The following is a 13,569-nucleotide window of genomic DNA, read 5'->3' as shown; positions in this document are numbered from 1 at the left end:
TGACTTCTTGATGAAATCATGATAACTCTTCCATATCACTGCTTCCTTTTCTAGATATTTACTCCCTCTCTAATTCTCCATTCTAGAATTTACCCAGAAATAAAAGTCAAGATATTGGTTTATGATTTGCAGTCTCTTTACTTTTTATTTAAAAAAATTGAGATGATATTTGCCCTCTTGCAGCCCCACAGTACTTCTGCTGCTCTTTGTAATCTGTCAACTATTAGTGACAGTGGCTCAGTTGTCAAATCTACCTCTTCTGTTTTTATCATTACCCAAGAATAGGAATATAGGATATATACCCAAGAATAGGAACTTTAATAGGAAGTTCATCTGGGCTTCATGACTTGAAATAACCAAAAGAAAAATTAATTGGTCTCTTACTATTTTATTTCTTACTTTAGGCATCTACTCCCTGCCAGGCAGTCATTACAATGGGCTTATTTTCAGTTTAAAAAATGTAAGCAAAATTTAAAAAATTGAGATTTCTTCCCTTTTCTTTGTTGCCAGTTATGATTATCTCCTCCTTCCCCAAACAACATCCACTCCCTTCCTTCATCCTCTTCTTTAAAACATTAGAAGTTCAAATAAAATAGCTTTATTGTCTGTTTTCCTCATCCAGCTTGTCACTCTGAGTTTTAGTATTTCAAATGCTATTTTTTCCTCTATTCATTGCTAGGCTCCGCATATTAATTTTCCCTTACCTGCTTCCTGGTCTTTTTAAAAATGTAAGTTTGGGGGTGATTTCTTTGGATAACTTCCATTTTTCCTTTTTCATAATCATTTCCCTTTGTGTCTAAAGATTTTTTTTCTTTCTGTCCATTCTGGGCTGACTTTCCCTACAGAATAAAATGCCTATCCTTCCACTAAGTCATTTAGAACTGTCTCTATCCAAATCTAACATGCATTTCAAATTTTGCTTGGCCTACCTTTTTCCCTTTCTATCACCTAATCTAGAAAGGAGCAGTGACTTTCCTTCTTTCCCTCATTTCTAGTAACAACCAGTTCATCTCTGTTTTTTGTTAAGAATCAGATTCAGAATAAAATTTCCTTTTATTGTTTTCTCCATCTTTGGAAGAATAAAACTATCAAAGGCAAATCAAGAAGGTATTAGTTATTCTGCTTATGAAGGAGAGAAAGAAGTTCTGCAACCATCTGGATAATTGAAGTTCCTTGTCACTACTGAATCAAGTCTCTGGGTCAGATTTGTCATCTCTTTTTTTCCAGATGGTTTGCAGTATATTCTTCTTTTTAACCCTTCCCTTCCATCTTAGAATCAATACTGTGTATTGGTTCCAAGGCAGAAAAGTGTTAAGAATTAGGCAATGGGGGATAAGTGACTTGCCCATGGTCAAACAGCTAGGAAGTGTCTCGCCTGTCTCTGGGTCTGGCTCTCTATCCACGAAGCCACCTAGCTGCCCCTAGTTCACAGAATATATGACAAAACTATTTTCCCCTTCCCTCCCTACATCTTTACTCAAAAGTTTTCCACCATATTTCCCCTAGAGTACCTGGATTTTTTTCATATTAGTGTGCTTTCTTAACATAATGCTACTCTTTCTTTTAAATAAAGGATGCCCCATCTGGAGCAACATTACAGTCATGGGTTTCATGTTGCCAATGTCAGTGACACCCATGAGGTCTTGTTTGCCTCCTTGTGTGAAGACTTCAAATTCCTTTTGTTTGTTGCCTAAACTTTGGAGAACTGTGTATAGATATTTGAAATTATGGGTTTTGCTCCTTTCTTGAAGTTTTTCCTCTATGAACTTATGATTATTATAACTGTTATTCATTCTTCATCATAGCTCCCCTCTTTGGCATAGAGCTTAATATAAACTATATATATTATATATAGTTACATATTTATATATACAAACATTAATATATACCTATAATTAAATGCATGTATACATATATTTGCATATATGTATGTAGGCAAATTTCTTCTTTCTGCTGAGACTGATTGACTCTATCCTATCATATGAATTGTGACTCTATCTTATCATATGAATTGGAGATAATAATCCATAGACAAATGGATGCTGTTTTTTTTTCAAGAATATATTGAATTACTGATTTTTTCTGATTTTTTCTTATTTCTTTTCTTTTATTTTTTGATCAGAATATTTGATTTTTTTCTCATTTTTGTACTGAAGGTACACACAATTAATATTAATATTATTTTTCCCTGCAGTAATACAAGTTAATATATATACTCTTGCTATAATATCAATATATGCCTAAAAGCTTTAAACTATGGGAACCTGCCATTTATTGATAAAATATTATAGGACTGTGATTAATGTTTGTGTCTGATTCCAGGAAAAGGGACAAAAACAAGGAGCACAGACTAAACCTGAATAGTGCCAATAGAGCACACAAGAAATATTAAAGTGAGACTCGAGGTTGCGACGCTTAACTTATGTTTAAGTCGTAGGACTTCCTTGTATCTACACTCTTTTCGAAGTACTCAAACAAGTACAAAGCTTGACTATCATGCTGGCTCCCTATATCCCTGAGGAAAAAATCAGACAAGGGAATGACATTTCCCCATCAAAATAGAATTCTAATTCTTTTCTTCTTACATTATGGCAACTTCCTGTAGTCTTGGCTACAAATGGCTAAGTGAAATATTACTGCATTCTGTCCTACATACTTGTGGGATAGAAATTACTTTAAACTGGACCTATACAAGGTCTATTTTGAATTTTTCTTATGTTTTTGATTATTTGTCTATTCTTTTGATAATTGACACATACACCCCCATAACTGAACATTGCATTCTGAGCTAAACTTGATATTTTTTTTAAATACTTACTTCAGGGGGGATTGTATTTTAATTTAAAATCTAATAATTTTTGATTTTTTTTTTGTTTGAGATTGTATTTTTATAAAAATCCAAGAATTTTGTTTAAGATTTTACTTTTATAAAAAAAAATTCAAAGATTTTGATTCTGTTTGAGAAAAGATCTTCAAGAAAGAAGCTTGAAACTTTTATATCCAGAGAATGAACTGTTGCAGAAAGATGCCGAAAACCTACACTTCATCAAGAAGATCAAGAATGAACTTTGGATGTGATTGATTGGACTGAACTTTTGATTGAACATTTATTGTAACTGTACACATTTATGCCAAAAGGGACTGCCCCTAATTTGGCTGTCTGTCAATGCGCCTAGCAAACATTGGTTTTGCTTTCTTTTCTTTTCTATTTCCTCTCTCACTATTCTAATTTCTCTTAGAAAATTGAATATTGTGTATATCTTTAGTTAGAAGTGAATTTAGAACTACAAAATGATTATGTTAAATGATCAATGGGGAGACTAGTCTCCCAATGATCATCAGGGGGGATTGTAAACCTCAAAATTTCTTAGACTTATAAATGTTGGAAATTTCACCATTGGGAAATTTCATACTTGAAAAATTTCCTATTGATAGTGGGTCTTGACTATTGGAATGTGAACCCCATTGGCATGGGAGGTTCCTTCTCCTCCCTTCTTAAGATTACTTTAGGACAGAAACCTTTTGCTGAACAATGGAAAGGACTTTGACCTATGCTTAAGCATAGAACAGGAATTTCTTTGAGTCATGATTGATTTTAGAATTGATACAATGGAGATACTTAGAATCAATCTCCACCCTATTCAGTCCTAACAGGATTGAGTAAGGGCTGCAGCCTAGATCAAAATTTAATTATTCCAATCTCTACCCTACTCAGGTTAACAGGATTTAGAAAGGGCTGTAGCAAAGGATCAAAGATTTAATTATTTGAAAATATGACCTTCACCAGACATGTGCAAAGCCAGAGACCTCTGGGCGGTCCTGGGTTAAGCTAGAGCCTCCATTGGCACAGGGAAATTGATGGACAGGTGATTGGTAGATGTGAGGACTGAGGGGAGGGAACTTGGATGGTTTCCTTAAGGATAGGGGGGGTCTGAGGACTCGAGGTGATGGAGGAGTTTGTTGGAGTGGTTGCGGTGTGCTCTGAGAAGCTTGCGCTGAAGGAAGCTGAAGGTGGGGGCCCCGGAGACTGTTTCTCCATTTTAGGTCACATGAGTAATAGGGACTGATCTCCTTTCATTGCCCCAGCTATCTAAGGGCTTGGGCCTTTTGGTCCAGCCTAAACAGAAGGGGTATTTAAGCCCTATTCCCTTCTCTCCCCTTTCTCTCTCCCTCTATCTCTCTATCTCTAATTCCTTTCTCCCTCCTGTTTGTAATTAAAACTCCATAAAAGGTTGACGGCTGACTTGAGTTTTCATTAAGGAATTACATAGCTGAATTCCTTCGCGACCTTAAATTAATATATATCAGTCTTTTAAAAGTGATTTCCTTGTCACATCATTCATTTTATTTTTAAGTCCTTTTGGAAAAATGTTCATGACACCTGAAAAATACATTCTTATCAGTTCTTATTCAAGTATTTTTCATTCCTAGACAGGGGTGTATCAGTTTTATATTTTAAGCCAAGGTCCAGAAATTCACATTACCTTCTCAGATACAATCTTTTTATTTTTTTAATTTAGAAAAATTTATTTAATTAATTTAGAATATTTTCCCACGGTTATATGATTTGTGTTCTTTCCCTTCCCTTCTCCCACCCCTTCCCTTAGCCAACACGCATTTCCATTGGATTTTACATGTGTCATTGATCAAGACCTATTTCCATATTATTGATACTTGCACTAGAGTGATTGTTTAGAGTCTACATCCCCAATTATATACCCACCAACCCGTGTGATCAAGCAATTGTTTTTCTTCTGTGTTTCTATTTCCACAGTTTTTTTCCTCTGGATGTGGATAGCATCCCTTTTCATAAGTCCCTCTGAATTGTTCTGGATCATTGTATTGCTACTAGTAGAGAAGTCCATTACATTTGATTATACCATGGTGTATCTGTGTCTCTGTGTACAATGTTCTCCTGGTTCTGCTCCTTTCACTCTGTATCACTTCCTGGAGGTTGTTCCAGTTCACATGGAATCCTTCCAGTTCATTATTCCTTTGAGTACAATAGTATTCCATCATCAACATATACCATAATTTGTTCAACTATTCCCCAATTGGAGGGCATCCCCTCATTTTCTAATTTTTTACCTCCACAAAGAGCACCACTATAAATATTTTTCAAATACAATCTTTTTAGCTTATTATTCACTTCCTAAAAAAAAAAAAAGTTCCCTTCTGGATCTCCTATCATCAATGGGAAGCATCTAGAAAAATAATCTGCTGCTGTGGACTCCTGTTTTTTGCTCAAGACTCTGTTGCCTTTAGCAATACTTTCTGGGTTCCTTCTGGCAATAGCATGCGTGCCCACATGAATCCCCAGAAGTAGATAGTTTAGATAAGTCTTGAGACATTCTCTAATATGTTTTGTAAATATGTCTGGGAATACTACAGGTCCCTCTTTGTTATTAGTTTGACAAATAACTTCCTCATAGCCTTTAAGCAGGGAGATAACAACCACTGCTTCTCTTCTCTTATTCCTCTGACCCTAATTGAATAATCTCTCATCTACTAATGTCTGTGACTGTCCTTTATCATTTCTTGAAGAATAAGCACTTGGTTTATCCTCAAAGCATTCAGTTCTCTTCTTTTCAAGAAGAATCTTAAATCTGTTTACTCTGAATCCTACAATATCTCCCTTTCCTAAGAACCTATATGTACAAAATTTATAGCTGCACTTTTTTTTTGTGGTGGTAAAGAATTGGAAAAAGAAGTACCCATAACTGGAAAATGATTGAACCAGAAGGTGAAGGTTGTAATAAAGGAATAGTTTCATTAAAATCTGGAAGATGTGAATAGATATAAAGTGAAATGAGCAGAACCAGGAAAACAATGTATACAATAACAACATAGTAAAAATAATCAACTTTGGAAGACTTACGAACTCTGATAAACAAAATAACCAACCACAATCCCAAAGTTATCCACTTCCAGGCAAAGAGCTGATGGACTCAGAATTCAAATTGAAGCATATTTTCTCTTCTTCCCTCCCCTTTTTTGGCATGACTTATGCAGGAATTTGTTTTACATGACTATAAATATTTGTAAAGTTTTCTGGTTTTCTCAATAGATAGGGAAGGGAAAGAAAAAACAAGAGAATTTGGAACTGAAAATAAAATAAAATTGAATTTTTAAAAAGTATACAAGATGTCCTTTCCCTTCCCTCCTTCCTCTGTGTAACATTCCTCCATTCTTCAACATCCTAAAAGTATCAAATTTCCTCTAAACTAATTCAGATTTTTTTCTCTTCATTAAAATGTTTCTTTTTCTTTTTTTGTTTTTAGGAACACATCATTCCTCTGATAACCTGAACTGTGCAGAGGCATTCTTCAAGTGCCTTCCCCTTTTCTTCTAGGAGAGAGGTCAATCAATTCTTGGAACATAGAGACTAGTTATTTGGCTGTGGCAAACAGACAATTATGATACAATTTAAATCACTGGAAATTTTTCAATTCTCCTTATACTTATTGAAATTCTTAACCTTGCCATCTGAGCTGCTGGTAGATATTTACACTTTACCCCTAAGCTTCCATTAACAACTACCCCCACAGCCTTTTTATCACTTAAAAACTCAAAAACCACAGCCAACTTTCTTTCCTTTGTTAGCTGTTCCTCATGTCCTTTTCTCTTTCTCAATAATTTTCTCTCACTAATTCTCACTTGTATTTTTTTCTTTCCTTACTAACATCTCTTCTTGAGTCTATGTGCTCTGGCCACCCAGCTAAATTTGGCCAAATCCTATTCCTTTTGGCATCTTTCAATTTCTGCTTTTCATGTAGAATTCCCAGTTTGAATGGCCTTTGTCCTCACTAATCCTCTTTGCTCATAGATATCTAACCCTCCTTTAAATCTAGGCCTGAATTCAGGAATTTTGTACTAATTTGACCATCAGAAATGGTGATCATGATCAAGTGTGAGATCATGGCCTTTCCTATTTTCTAATATCACTGGTAAGTTGAGTTGTTAATCAGTAGCAAGCCTGCCCTAATGCCTTCAATTGTAATATCCTGCCAGTGTTGAGGGTTGTAGGAATTTTGGAAGGGATTGAGTGTGGTTTTGTTGGCACTTCCTCTGCAGAATCAAACAAGAAAAAAGGTCCTTGTATCTTAGGATTCAACTTATAGAAGTCTTTCGCTTTTTCTGAAAGATTGTGCAGGGTAGAGCCAAGATGGTGGAGTAGCAGCCCTGAAAGCTGGAACTGCTCTGAGAATCCTCACAAAACAACCTTAAAATAGGACCTCAAAATGAATACTGGAATGACAGAACCAACAAGGAGATGTCATGAAGTAATTCTCGTGCAGAAAATAAGGTAGACAGAAAGGGTCTATTTCTGTGGGGTGAGAGGGGAACTAGAATAAAACCATGCACTGAGGAATCCAAGCTGCCCAGCCCTCATCTACTGCCCCAGGCTGGATAGAATCGATGTATTTAAATGGTTTAATGCTTGATTATCTTCATGGGGAGAAGTTTTAATCCTGAATCAGTTTAATATTAAGACATCAGTTGCCCAAGCCCTTATGGAAGGCAAATTAAATTGTAATACCAGCTTCAGTGAATAACATGATAATAAAAAATAACAATGATTAGAAGTCAGGAGACCTGGGATCTAGACCTGACTCAGCCACTGACAGCAATATGACCTTGGATAATTCACTTACCTTCTTAGGTGCTTAGTTCTTTATGTGGGGGAAAGGGATGGTAGAGAGAAGGCTGTGGGAGATTACAGTAGATTTTTCTCCATCCCAGTTCCAAATGATTTAAGAAAAATAGGGGTACTTGGAAAATAATACAATATGAATTATGTACAGTGTGGATGAAATATAGAAAACTAAAATAAATGTTTAATTTTTATCTGCTAATTTGTATTATCCGTGCCATTAATACAGATAATATTCAAGAGTCCCATGTCCATGGGACTACTTGTAGGTACAAGCAGTTTCTCTTTGTACTCTGTGTACTTGTATGTCATGCCTCTCTCTCGACATTTGGACTTCTTCCAGGACTGGGCTACTGTCTACCCTGGCTCTCTCACAAACCCTCAATGCATGTCGATGCACATGGAGTTTGGCCATCACCAGCAAACACATCTGGCTCAGCGCCTGCTCCAGTATTAGCTGAGGCCAAACTGCTGGAGGAGATAGTATGAGAGGAAACCATTGGCTCAGGACTTAGTATAGGCATGCATTGATTTACTTAGTAGGTGTGTTCTAAAGACATGGCATTATCTGGCTTAAACTTGGAAGGGAACCAACTCCCTCATTTATGGGAGGAAACTAATTCCTATAGAAACTAAGCCACTGTCCAAGGCCATTTACCAATTCATGGCAAAACAGGTCTCCTGACTCCCAGGACAGTATTCTTTCTGCTACATCACTCTAGAAGGAAAAAAAAGGCATTGGGATGGGGCAACTTCATCTTTATAAATCACATATAAGGTTTTATTTTGACCACTCCTTTGCAGTTCTCATGTTCTAAATGACATTATAGTTATTAATTTAAATGCAATTTCCCTTGCTGAGTGACAAATTCCTAGAAATCAGGGACTATGCCTTATTTCAGCTTTGTGTACTCAGTGTCTTGCACATAGCAGACGTAATAAATGTTTGAATTAAATGGTATTGACTCAATCTATAGGAATTCACTAATCAATGGAATTGTCAGATGACTCTTTATAAGTGGCTCCCCCATATTTTTGCCTTATAATTTATTTTTTCTTCTTTTATTTTTTATTGATACCATATATATTTTTTTACTTCATATCCATGTCTGAACATACCTCTCTCCCTACCTTCCCTACCTTCCCTACCCTTAAAACAAAGAAAAATTTTAAGTACTTCAGCAAAACAACCAACTCATCAACAATCTGTGCCATATTCCATACCTATCATCACTCATTTCTGAAAAGAAGGGAAGAGAAAGGACTTCAGACACTAGCTTTGATCTTGGGCAAATCTCTAAATCTGCTCTATTTCCTCAACTGTATAATAAGAATCATAATAGCACCTATTTCCGAGGAGAGTTGTGAGAATAAATTGAGATAATATTCATTAAATGTTTAGCACAGTGCCTGACACATAGTAGGGGCTTAAATTGTTCCCTTCCTTTCCTTCTATAATCCTAATTCTTGAGATTCTGTGATTCTATAATGGGACTAGACACTTCAAGAAACTATTACTGTTGGATGCTAGCCCATTAATAGAAACAATTTCTGCTTAGCTCATTCCTTGTATTCTTTTTTTTTTCAACCCTTTACCTTCCATCTTAGAATCAGTACTATGTATTAGTTCCAAGGCAGAAGAGTGGTAAGGGCTAGGCAATGGGGGTGAAGTGACTTGCCCAGGGTCACACAGCTAGGAAGTGTCTGAGGTCACATTTGAACCCAGGACATCTCATCTCTAGGCCTGACTCTCAATGCACTGAGCCACCCAGCTGCCCTCTCATTCCTTGGATTCTTTAAGGTGACATCACAGGGGAAAAAAGTCAGTGTCAAGTGAAATTTGTCTCTGAAGCTCTGAACTTTTAAGTAAACTTTGCATCCTGAAAAAGGAAGATCCATTAAAATTTTCTTGATTAAAAAAAAAAAAAAGAATAGTACTGGATTCACCAAACTACAGACCAGTAAACTTGATTTGAAATCTTGAAAAATCCTAGAACATATAAATGGGATGGTTAATGAAAACCTAAAAAAGGAGATATTGATTTTTAAAAAGTGGTAGTGTGACTTTTTCAAGAATAATAGGTCATACGTATATAAAACCCAGTGCAATTGTGCATCAGCTATGGGACGGGGTGGGGGAAGGGAAGGAAAAGAACAAGAATCTTGTAACCATGGAAAAATATTCTAAATCAATTAATTAAATAAATTTAAAAAATAATAATAGGTCATAGATAAACAGGATGAATTCAGAAAAACCTGAAAAGACTTATATGAACTGATGCAAAATGAAGTAAGCAGAACCAGGATAATGGTGTATAACATAACAGAAATATTGTACAATGATCAATTGTGAAGGACTAAACTATTATCAGCAAAACAAGGTTCCAAGAAAACCCTTTAGAATTAATTATAAAAAATGCTATTCCAAGCCAAAGAAGGAATTGTTGGAATCTGAGTGCAGATCAAAGCATGACATATTTCACTTCATAAGTTTTTTATTACATGTGTGATATGTGCCTCTAGTCACTGCATGGAGAATGTGGAAATCTGTATTTCATGAAAGCCCTGGTATAACTTTCTTGAAAAGGGCACACTGACAGCTCTTGGGTCATAACTGAGATATGTGCTACCACAACTAGTGAAGGAAGAGCCTAACACAAAATAGGTAGAACACTGCCAGGCTAAGATTAAGGTTTTTTGTTTATTTTCCATTTCTGGTGCTGAATTAAATCCACTGTCATATTCAATTCCCTAATTTTGGATTACACATATCTTATAACTCTTAATGGAGATTTAGTGGCCCAAAATCAATTGGGACATGGGAGGAGGGTTGAGTGGTTTCTCAAAGGAATTATGCAGGAACTGTATGCTGATTGGGAGGATGGACTCTACTTCGCTCCTAAAATTCTCTCCAGATTGATCTGTGAAATAATTTGAGTTAAAACAAAAAAATGAAGGTCAAAGATTTAAGGGAAAAGCAATCTACTTTCTGGGTGCTGTTTCTTCCTTTCTTAGTTGTATCTTTCAGCAGGAAGAAATAAAAAAGGAAAAATACTGGGCTTTGTGCTGTATTATGGTAAGCCAAAACCCCTCCTCTCTCTGTACGTAAAAAACATACAAAACTATTCTGCTACTTGTTGCTATAGAGTTCTAAAATTGGAAGAAGCCTCCTGATAATCCATCCTTTGCTTAAATAGCTTCAATGACAGGAAACTCACTGCCTAATAAGACAGCCCATTCCACTTTCTGACTGTTCTAATTATTTGGAAGTTCTTCCTTATATTGATCCCAAAATTTCTCCTCCTTGAAACTTTTATCTAATGATTCTAGTTCTTTCTCCAGGAGCCCCACAAATCAAATATGTCTTCCATATGACAGGCCTTTAGATATTTGAGGACAGTTTTCATATCTTATCTCCAAGGTAAGTATACCCCAGTTCCTTCATTTCATCTTTGTATGACATAGTTTTGTGTTCCCTGACCTCTGGAAAATTTCTGCAGGGGAGGGAGAGAAAAGCAAGAATGTCAGATGTCATATAGAAGGCTCAATGGTCTATTAATACTTTTTTGGTGGTGAAGAGAAAGTTGTATATCTTCTTCACAAGGATGATGTGAAATCTCTAATGGCCTGAGCATTACTCTGCATCCAGGAGTCCCCTGCAGAACCACATTTGGATGTTACTACCATAAGAAAAAAAATATTCAAAATGATGGCAGCAATGGAATAGTAACTAAAAATTTTAAGATTTAGTTTTCAAATGTTGCACATGTGTACACATCCACTCGTGGTTAAATATTGACCAAATCTGATGATATAATTAGTTGCCACTGATTCTATTTAAGTCACGTTGATCTAAAATACTGGCTCATGCTTGGTCCCCTTGACAATTTCCAAAACCATGTGCTTTGCTTTACAGTGTATTCCAAAATGAATTCAGTCTGTGTCCTTGTCCCTCGCTTAGGACTTTGGCTTTCTCCCAGAGCCCTTTGAGAAAGGTCATTCATACAGTACATTGGGAATACATTTATGGAAGAAAACAAAGTGAAGGCTGCTCCCAAGTGACCCCTTGGGACTTAGGGAGGATGAAACATCTTAGTTGATTTGGCAGTTCTGTGGCAGGGAGTGCCTTTTAAATTAAGAGTGTGCCTATGTGACACAAAGCTCCCTAAGAGCCAGTATGTAAGTCCTTTTAATCGACTGGCCCCCACTAAAACCAAGTAATTATGAGGTCTCATATTTATATACAATCAATTCTCAGATTATCCTGAAGAATAGATTCATGGGATCATAGATTTAGAGCTGGGAGGGATCTTTTAGCCTAACTTTCATTTTAAGGAAGAGGAAACTAAAGACCAAAGAGTTGAAATTATTTGTCCAATGACATATAAGAAACATCAAAGTGAAGTTTCAAATATAAGAAATGTAAAATGTTTTCAACTTTTTGAAATGCTCATACCATCTCATTTTATTCCCTCCAATCCCAGAAATAGACAGAGAAGGTATAACCATTTTACATACGAGAAAACTAAGGTTTGATGATCTGAAATTAAGTCAACAAGTATTTATTAAGTACCTACTATGTACCAGGAACTGTGTAAAGTCCCAGAGACACAGAGAAACACATACACACACATAAAAAACAAATTCTTGTTCTCAAGGGACTCAAGTCTAACAGAGGTTAAATGGTTTGCCTAAGGCTACACACCTAGCTGGTGACATAATTAATTCTAAAGCTTAAATCTCAGTCCAAGAGTTTTGTTTGAATAACTCAAAATGACTTCCCCTACCATTGACCATGCTCCTTCACCTACCGCCAACTGGTTTGTATTCAAGGAACTGAAACTAACTGGAAAGTTAAATCTGTATATGAGAAAACATACACACAGAGAGAGAGAGAGAGAGAGAGAGAGAGAGAGAGAGAGAGAGAGAGAGAGAGAGAGAGAGAGAGAGAGAGAGAAAGCTTTGTAAGGTCAAATTAAAATTACTTTCCTTTTGGATTAGCATTAGCCTTGTATTATTCAGGACATTATGATGGCAGATAATTGATATAATTCATACTTGACAGTAATTTCTTGCTCAAAGCACTTTCACGGCTATTATCTAATTTGTTCCTTCAGTATCTCTAGGAGATGGCAAGGGAGGAAGGGCAGGAATTATTATCCCCTATACAAACCCTTTGCTCCATCAGATCGATCTGTTCTCAATCTCCTTAGCATTCTTTCCCTGTGAGTGGTTAAAATTGTCTATATTCTTTGACCCAAATATTTCACTGCTTAGCATATAAACCAAGAAGGTCAGTGGACAATAAGAAAGGCCCATATATGCTAAAATATTTATAGTAACATTTCTTTTGTCATCAGAGAGTTAGAAACAGAATGGATGTCCATACTGAGGGATGGCTAAACACAATGTAGCACATGAACATAATGGAATATGATTGTGTGGTAAGAAATAAAGAATATGAAGAATTCAGACAAGTATAGGGAAATGTATATAAACTGATGAAAATGAACCAAGAAAACAGTGTACTCAATATCAGTTAAAATTGAATGCTATTAAAATATAATAACCGAACTAGAGTCCAAATAAGAAATGTGAGAAGAATGGAAGAGGATAGAGATGGGCACCACTATAAGGGATACTTTTAAATAATACTTTTAATAAAGGCACTTATTTTTTTAATTATCATTTCTTTTTACTTTCTAAAAAGTAAAAGAATATATGTAATATAACAAAAATATAATACATATGATTTGTTATAAATATGTAATAATGTATAATAAATGTTTGTCAAAGACAAACAAATTCTCATGTTAGCTATATCCAAAATTCTATCTCATTCTTTTTTTCTCCCTCTCTCCCTCTCACCCTTCCTCCCTGCTCCAGAGGGCAGTTAATATTCTATGGGTTGTACA

Source organism: Monodelphis domestica, chromosome 1 (genome assembly GCF_027887165.1).
Source record: "Monodelphis domestica isolate mMonDom1 chromosome 1, mMonDom1.pri, whole genome shotgun sequence".
In the NCBI taxonomy this organism is placed as follows: domain Eukaryota; kingdom Metazoa; phylum Chordata; class Mammalia; order Didelphimorphia; family Didelphidae; genus Monodelphis; species Monodelphis domestica.
Note: the sequence above shows the minus strand (reverse complement) of the source record.